The sequence below is a fragment of the Myotis myotis genome, unplaced genomic scaffold, assembly GCF_014108235.1.
Source record: "Myotis myotis isolate mMyoMyo1 unplaced genomic scaffold, mMyoMyo1.p scaffold_m19_p_8, whole genome shotgun sequence".
Classification (NCBI taxonomy): Eukaryota; Metazoa; Chordata; class Mammalia; order Chiroptera; family Vespertilionidae; genus Myotis; species Myotis myotis.
Genome location: NW_023416390.1, coordinates 92,031,304 through 92,037,988, shown reverse-complemented (window position 1 = coordinate 92,037,988; position 6,685 = coordinate 92,031,304).

Sequence of the window (6,685 nt, the reverse complement as noted above, 5' to 3'; positions counted from 1 at the left end):
AAATGTTTTGAAACCAGATATTTCATTCCTATAAGTCATCACTGATCATTGAGTGATAATTATGTGGTTGAATAATGCATGATGTTATCAGCTACATAAATAATAAATCACATAATCAGTTATTAAAAGCTATTTTAAAGTGGAGGAATTGACTTACCATCCTAAACCAAGGAGGTCTTCTTAGAGCTAAATTAATTTTTTAACTGATAACAATTAAAGCCTAGCTAGAAGAAAAGCTATGCAAGAAGAAAATGACCTGTCTTAGAGGTTTTTTAAAAGCAATATTAAGCTGCAGTCTGTGGAGAAGCAAGAAACTAGATGGTACAATGTTAACTTGGTTTTTCCTGGGTCCTGCTTTCTCTCTCAAGGGCACATTTATTCATGTGTCTTTTGTGCTGAGATTTTTAAATGACCAGCTTCCTTTGCAATTGGATAGAAGGAGGTGGAGTGCAACTTCTGATTTTTTGAAAGAAAATATTTGCATGTAATAGAATGATTGAATGAAGGGTACATGTTCTAAGAAATTCTTGGAGATTAGAGAGAAAGCCAGGAACAGAAAACATAATTATCTCTGAGTTTCCGATGTGTACAGTTAAAACAGAAGCGTTAGGGAATACAGGCTTGATACAGGCTTAGATGTTGGGGGTAGCAGAGAGGAAAAACTGCCTCACTATATTGTTATTGGGGCTTATAGAGGCTCAGCTAATGAGTTGCAATACTTATATTTATTAATAGGTCGGGGGCATATTTACATATCTGTAATTAGAATCAAGTTTTAATGCAAAGCTACAAATAACTGTAATTATTATAGACATTGGAAACATCATACAAAAGTAATAAAAAGAATGCAGAAAATATGAGCCTGTGTTCCATGGTTGCTATGAATATAAAAGGAAATGCGTGTAAAATTGCTAGCAGTTCCACAGCAAGTGGTAGCTATTATTATTCTTTAAAAGTATTTATTTGTGAATAGGATCTCTGACCCCAAAAAATCTCCTCACAGATTTCTCTGCTTTTAACTTATTTAAAAATAAGTTAGCCCTGGTCAGGTGGGTCAGTTGGTTGGAGTATCCTATAGACCAATGGTTGTGGGTCTGATTCTACGTCAGGGCACATACTCAGGTTGCAGGTTTGATCAGGTCAGGGTGAGTACAGGGGGCAATCAACTGATAAATGTTTCTTTCTCACATTGATGTTTCTCTCTATATATAAAATAGTGAAAATATATCCTCGGGTGAGGACAAAAATGTTAAACTTTAGAAAAGTGACAAGAATATGAATAGTGCGAAGAATGCCCATATACCCCCTACCCAGATCCATGGATTATTGTTTATGCATAGTGTCTCTCTCTCTCTCTCTCTCTCTCTCTCTCTCTCTCTCTCTCTCTCTCTCTCTCTGTCTTTCTCTCTCTCTCTCTCTTTCTCAAATTACCACTGAGTATTTCTTGTCAATCAGGGGTGATGAGGATTAAGGATAGAATCTACCCAGCCTCTGCCTTCCAAGGTCTCTTAATCACCACGTCCTCATATGGAGGAGACAGCTCACTGGCAGCTGGTGCTCATCCAGGGTGGGAGATGGGGATAACATGGTGCCCGTCCAGAGTGGGAGGTGGGGATAAAGTGGTGTTAGTCCAGGGGGGCGGTGGGGATAACATGGTGCCCATCCAGGGTGGGAGTTGGGGATAAAGTGGTGCCAGTTTAGGGGGGGAGGTGGGGATAACCCGGTGCCAGGTGTCCAGGGTGCCCTGAGGAGCTCAGAGATTTCCCAAGGTGTGCCTGCCGGCAGCTGGAGTGAAGCCCAGGTCCTGGGTTCCAGAGGGAAGCCAGTGCCAGCAGCCAGGGGGAGGAAGGTCTACTCTTGCATGAATTTTGTGCATTGGGCCTCTTACAATAATAATAATAATAATCCTACCTAATAATAGAGAAACATGGTAATTAACTGTAACTTTACTACCCTTCCCATTGGCTAATCAAGAAGATATGCAAATTAACTGCCAACCAAGATGGCGGCCGGCAGCCAGGCAGCTGAAGCGAACAAGAGGCTTGCTTGCTCCAGTGATGGAGGAAGCCAAGGTTCCCCGCCTGCCGCTGCTGGCCTCTGGGCTGCAGTCTAAGAAACAATGTTGCAATTACAGAAGGTAAATAAACCCCAGAAACCTGCTTTCAGCGGTCAGAGCTGGAATGAGCAGGACTGCAACAGTGTGACAATTATAGAACCCAAACAAACACAGATACTTGCTTTCAGCAGCCAAGGTCTCAGAGCTGGAGCCGAGCCTCAGAGCTAAAGCTGGCTCTCAGCTCCAGTGACAGCCATAGAAGGTAAATAAATCCCAGAATAAAAAAAAAAAAAGAAAAAAAGTAGAGGTTGGGAGCTTCAGTCACCCGCCAGCCTGAAAACGGCCCTCAGCCCCTCACCCAGACTGGCCAGGCACCCCAGTGGGGACCCCCACACTGAAGAGGGTGTGGCCAGCTGCAACCAGCCATCATCCCCTTATCCAGGCTGGCCAGGCACCCAAGCGGGACACCCAACCAGATCCAGACACCCTTCAGGGCAAACCAGCCAGCCCCAACCTGTGCACCAGGCCTCTATCCTATATAGTAAAAGGGTAATATGCAAACTGACCCTAACAGCAGAAGGACTGGGAATGACTGGTCACTATGACACACACTGACCACCAGGGGGCAGACTCTTAATGCAGGAGCTGCCCTCTGGTGGTCAGGGTGCTCTCACATGGGAGGAGCTCTGTTCAGCCACAAGGCAGGCAGATAGCTGCCAGGACAGCGGTGGTGGTGGGAACCTCTCCTGACTCCTCAGCAGCACTAAGGATGTCCGACTACAGTTTAGGCCTGCTCCCCGCTGGCAAGTGGACATCCCCCGAGGGCTGCCGGGCTGCCAGAGAGATGTATGATTGTCATCTTAGGCTCAATCCCCTGGGGAGCGGGACTAAGCCAGCAGGTGGTCATCCCCTGAGGGGTCCCAGACTGCGAGAGGGCACAGGCCGGGCTGAGGAACCCCCCTCCCCCACAATTGCACAAATTTTTGTGCATCAGGACTCTAATCCTATACAATAATAGACAAACATGGTAATTAACCGTAACTTTGCTACACTTCCCATTGGCTAATCAGTGAGATATGCAAATTAACTGCCAACCAAGATGGCGGCCGGCAGCCAGGCAGCTGAAGCGAACAGGAGGCTTGCTTGCTCCATTGATGGAGGAAGCCAAGGTTCCCCGCCTGCTGCTGCTAGGCTCTGAGCTTGCACTCTAAGAAACAATGTTGCAATTATAGAACCTAAACAAACCCCAGAAACCAGCTTTCAGCCGTCAGAGCTGGAATGAGCAGGACCGAAACAATGTTGCAATTATAGCACCCAAACAAACACTAGATTCCTGCTTTCAGCAGCGGAGGCCTCAAGCTAGAGCCGAGCCTCAGAGATAAAGCCAGCTCTCAGCTCCAGTGACAGCCATAGAAGGTAAATAAATCCCAGAAAAAAAAAAAAAGAAAAAAGTAGAGGTTGGGAGCTTCAGTCACCCGCCAGCCAGAAAACGGCCCTCAGCCCGTCACCCAGACTGGCCAGGCAACCCAGTGAGGACCCGCACCCTGAAGGGGGTGTGCTCAGCTGCAAACAGCCATCATCCCCTCACCCAGACTGGCCAGGCACCCCAGTGGAGACCCCCACCCTGAAGGGGGTTTGACCAGCTGCAAACAGTCATCTTCCCCACATCCAGGCTGGCCAGGCACCCCAGTGGGGACCCTCACCCTGAAGCAACAAGATGATGACTAATTTGCATACTGAAGGGGGGCACAGCGGGCAAGGCTGTCCGTGGTCTGGGACCTGGATCCGTGACCTGGCAGGCAGGGGGCAGTGCTTGAGGCTGTCCGCAGTCCGGACCCGAATCTGTGATCTGGCAGGCGGGGGGCTCCGCGGGAGGCTGGCCACGGTCCCGGGACCCGGATCTGTGACCCTGCCTGGTGGGGCGACAGCTCGCACAGGGGCAGATAGGCTGGGGTTGGGCAGGGCATGACGCCTGGCTTCCGCCCAGCCCCAGTCACTCTGGGCAGGTGAGCAGCGCAGAGAGCCTCTGGACAGGGGAGGCAGGCTGGCAGAGGGCAGTCTGTACTCCCCACATGGCGATGGTGACAGCTGTGAGCACGCCAAGCGGAACCTGCAGGCTGAGCTGAAGTAGCGCCTGCAGGCCATCAGGGCCCAAAAGTGGCTGCACAATTCCCACCTCCTGGCCCAGAAGGTACAGGATCGCAGGGACAGCCACTGTGGGGGGCCAGACTGACGCCCTCCTGGCCACACCATGGGGATTTGCGGATCTGCAAAGCCAAAGGTCTCCAGTGTGCACATCCCCCCTTGCGTGCGAACAGCACCCAGCACACTGTCACCCTCCCACACCTGCAACAATTGCAAACCAAGGCATGCACTAGTTCCCCTAGCCTCTCCACTGCACTTCCATCAACCCAGCATGCCTGACATCCCCACAGGATGTGCACACATCCCCTCTGATGCACTCACGTCCTTTGGAGAGTGTCTAGGTGTTCTAGGTGCTGAATGTGGGCGCATGTGAGATGACAGTGAGAGGGCGGAGTGGTGATGCCCTGTTCCCTTGGAGGCCAGTGTAGCTACAAGATCACCTCTCGGGGGTTAACGCAGGTGCTGAGGCAGGAGCAGGTGCAGATAGACACACCTGGTGGGCACGGGCAGCCCTCGCTGAGGAGCCTAGGTCAGGGTTCAAGATCAAGAACCCAGAGGCTGAGAGGAATTCCGTCCTCTGAGTGAATCAGTGGGATAGTCGGGGTGACTGTAGAGGAGGAATGTGCACTTTGGGTGCCAGCACCCATGAGCGAGGCTGCCCTGACTGAGCTTTGCTTGCTTGGGGCCTAGCGCACTCCTGCCGGGTAGCGGGTGACAGGACGTGCTTTTCTGAATTAATGAGAGAAAACGTTGATTCTCCTGCTGCCCATGAAGGTGGAAAGTGAAGTGGGGAGACATGTGGGGAGTGAGTGAGGTTCCCTGTCTGGGGGTTCCAAATCTGCTGTTGGTTTCTTTCACTGCTGACTATAGATATACAGGGTGTCCCCCCAAAATATACACACTTTGAATACCTACTAATTCTAATGATTTTAAGCATAAGAAAGAAAAACAATGGAGCTGTTATCTGTTAAAAGTGTGGGCACAAACAGGTAGTTGGACATTCCCTGAAGGGGTCTCAGATTGGAGAGGCTGAAGGCCAGACTGAGGGGCCCCTTCCTCCCCCTACCCCAGTGCACGAATTTCATGCACTGGGCTACTAGTTTTTTTAATATTTTAGGAAATCTTTATTGTTGAGAATAATACATATGTCCCTGTTTTCCCCCAATGCCCTCCTCCACCTAGTTCCCACCTCAGGCCTTTACCACCCTACTGTTTGTGTCCATAGGTAAGACCGTTGGTTAATCTCTTCTGATCCCCACCCCCTTCCCTGAGATTTATCAGTGTGTTCCATGCTTCCATGCCTCTGATTCTATTTTATTCGCCAATTCATTTTGTTTATTAGGTTTCTTATTCATTTATTTTGATTTTTAGATTGAATTGTTGGTAGATATCTCTTTGTTGCCATTTTGTTATTCATATTTTTTATTTCTTCTCCTCCTCCTCCTCCTCCTCATCCTCCTACCCTCCTCCTCCTTCTACTTCTTCCTCTTCTTCTTCTTCTCCTTCTTCTTCTTCTTCTCCTGCCTCTTCTTAAAGAACACCCTTTGGCCTTAGCCGGTTTTGCTCAGTGGATAGAGTGTTGGCCTGCGGACTGAAGGGTCCTGGGTTGGGGACATGTGCCCGGGTTAAAGGCTCATCCACAGTATGGGTGTGCAAGAGACAGTTGATCAGTGAGTCTCTCTCATCATTGATATTTCTATCTCTCTCTCCATCTCCCTTCCTTTCTAAAATTAATAAAATGCCAGAAGCCGGTCCATCCTTGCTGCTTGACACAGTCACTGCAGGGAAGAAACATCTGTACAGCATATGTTCCAAGGGACCGGGCATATATGGCATACTGTTCTTAATATGTTTGCTCCCCTTCTTAGCGCTATGTGTTCTAACCTCCCAAAGAAAGGTTGTTTCCCCAGGTGGGGATGTTTCCCTGGAGTTAGGGATGAATGGGACTAAGAAAGGGAATAAATCAGTAAAACCCCCTAGTGTTACAGGAATATCGTTTACTACTTATGAAGAACTTAGACTAAGACTGTTGGCAATAAATTTGGGACTTGCTAAATCCACATCCCCAGGGGTCTACCCACCAGAGAAAGTACCAAAGCCTATGCTCCTGAAAACCCACCGACGAAGGGCAGTCCCAAGGAAGACCACCAGCAAGGCTAAAAGGACATAACCTTTACTTGGGCCATAGAATAGGATAATCTCCTTCAGTTACTTCCTTGTAGCTTAACAGTAAAGCAGTAGAGTAGTGACCTTGGAATGTAGATAACAAACTAGCCCTAACCTTTGGAATAGAATGGATAGGATTAAAATCAACAGAACTAAATAGAGATAAGATTTTTAGCAAAGGTCAGATAAGAAACTATAAACATAAAACAAGGAATTGTACAAGGTCAAGGGAGGACCCAAAACATACCATGATATAGACTAGTTATGGCGAACCTTTTTAGGTCGGCCTGTCAGCATTTTGAAAAACCCTAACTTAGC